At 50.8% G+C, this 2,453-nt stretch overlaps 2 pseudogenes; both read left to right on the plus strand.

The window, feature by feature from the left end:
* Window positions 1-3: 3 nt before the first annotated feature.
* LOC100902247 (very-long-chain 3-oxoacyl-CoA reductase-B pseudogene) lies at window positions 4-1,151 on the plus strand (annotated as a pseudogene).
* Window positions 1,152-2,245: 1,094 nt separating this feature from the next.
* The window catches only part of LOC100902385 (uncharacterized), a 6,289-nt pseudogene continuing 6,081 nt past the window's right edge, over window positions 2,246-2,453 (plus strand).

Genomic DNA, 2,453 nt, shown 5'->3' on the forward strand with positions numbered 1-2,453 from the left:
CTGTTCCTGATTTTGGGTACGCTCCGCCTGCTGCAATCATTGGTCCGCGGCGCATACCACTGCTTCCTGGGCCAACTCCTCGGTCACAACGTGAACTTCAAAAAGTTCGCCGGGAAATGGGCTGTCGTCACGGGAGCGTCCGATGGCATCGGCAGGGCCTACGCGGAACAGCTCGCGCAGAAGGGTATCAACATCTGTTTGATATCCAGGACTCAGTCGAAGCTCGATGAGGTCGCTGCCGTGATCCAGGACAAGTTCAAAGTTGAAACGAAAACCCTGTCTGTCGACTTCTCTTCGAACGACCGCGGCTGCTATGAAGTCATCCGCAAGCTCATCTCGAATCTCGAAGTCGCTGTGCTGGTGAACAATGTCGGCATGAGTTTCCCGTACCCGGAGTATTTCACCGAGGTGCCCGATGGTGATCACCTCATGGATCAGATGATCCAGGCCAACTGCACGTCGGGAACTCTGATGATGCGTCTTGTTCTTCCGGGAATGGCTTCTCGACACAGTGGAGTTGTCATTAACGTGTCGTCCTTGTCGAACATGTACCCGTTGCCGCTGCTCGGCGTCTACGCGGGAACGAAAGCTATATGGAATTCCTCTCCCAGGCGACCGCATGTGAATATCAGAATCTCGGAGTTATCGTTCAGTCAGTGAAGCCAGCGTTCGTGTCGACGAAAATGTCCAAGATCCGCAAAGCCAGCCTCAATGTTCCGACCCCGGATGCCTATGTCCGACAAGCCCTCACCACCGTCGGACTTGAGACGTCAACCTACGGTTATATCCCCCATAAGATACGCGGCTATTCCAGGAGGTAGCTTCAACAGCATGCCTCTCCACTGTATGTTGTCCTTGTCTCTCAGGATGATGTCCGGACTTAGAGCCCTTCGCTATAAGAAAGACAAGAGAGAGGACCCTATTCAGCAACTCAAAAACGACAGTAGATCGAGTCAGGCAGCTCGACGACTTCTTAGATTCAGAATGATAATCAACGCCATTCCACCAGAGATTAGATCTATGTGACACTGTATTCTATAGTATTTATGTACGGAGTGTATACTGTGATGCCAGGCTGACCTGGCGAATGTAACGGTTCGAGATTTCTGTTCAATTATGTGGTGAATAAAATGTGAGATCTTTCTACAAAATGTTATCCGACGCTCGCTCGATCCTTCGGAGGCTCATTATCCTGACTAGAATCAGCGCGTTTGCCTCGAGAGAAATCTCAGATGAGAACTCGTTGGCTGGGATTCCCTCCGCTGAAAGCACCCGATTGCATCGAAGTAATACGAACAGACTCTCAATTATATGGATCAAGGCCTCGGTGATGCTTTCGGTACCCGATGAGAATGATCATTCTCAGGAGCAAGCGTTCGCTTCTCGAATGTTTCTTCCGGTTTTCATGATTGGAGAATTATTGAAATTCAAGTACGTATCTCCTTCAATTGGAGAGAATGCTCTGAGAACATGAAAGAATTGAGGAGCATGCTCCGATTGAGGGATGAGAGAGGGGCATCCGACGGTCCGGATCAAAAAGCGCGGATAGTGGATATTACCCGAAGAGTACAAGACTGGTATAGAGCTGAAAAACGCATATCTGCTTCGAGCGATTGGCCCCGGTACGTGGACTGTGCTTGAGGTGGCGGACAGACTCGGGGAGGCGGGCCAATCGGAAGATTCTCGAAAAACCTTTCTCCTTCAGGTTTTTTTTTGGGTTGGTAGTCCACCCAAGTCATTCGTGAACAACCATCGGCCCGGGAACTTCGATTCATTCGGAAGCTCTGAGCATTGGAGAAAGAGATAGAGTTCTGCTTGCTCGGCGCCGGCTGCGTATTTGCTGTTGAGCAGAGCTTTTTCATATTCGTCGCTTATCGGCGAGAGCGAATTGAGGCCGAGCGAACGTGTCAACGTCCCCCGTCGAGATCGATAGGCGCACCTGAATCCACAATGAGTCAGTCAGATGGAACCTCATATCATCAGAATTGGAAGATCCAAATTTCCCTATGGACAATCGTCAGTGGGCCGCGGTAGTTCTGAGACCGAAGTGATTGTGGACTCTCGAAGAGACTAATCTTTGGGGGCGGAGATCCATCTCTATTGGCAGCGTCGCCGTTGTTGAGAAAGACACGCTCGGACGATCGGGACACGCGAGGGATATTTCCCTCAGTTTGCATTTCTGATCATTTTCCCAGTCACGGAACATCGTAAGTTCTCAACTGAAGATGTTGAACGCGTATTCGTCATGGAGCTTGTGGCGCGCCCCATCTGTGTGGTCTTCGTGATTCTGCATCTGAGCCTCGGAGTTCCCTTGGCTTGGACTTCGGTGGGGAATTTCCGCGGGACCGTGCAGGATTTCGGCAAACGTCAAGTCGAAGTGTTCGCCGGGATACCGTTCGCGAAACCGGCCCTGAAACTCAATCGTTTCAGACCGCCAGAGAAACTGAAACGTT

Source organism: Galendromus occidentalis, unplaced genomic scaffold (genome assembly GCF_000255335.2).
Source record: "Galendromus occidentalis unplaced genomic scaffold, Mocc_1.1 scf7180000075644, whole genome shotgun sequence".
Classification (NCBI taxonomy): domain Eukaryota; kingdom Metazoa; phylum Arthropoda; class Arachnida; order Mesostigmata; family Phytoseiidae; genus Galendromus; species Galendromus occidentalis.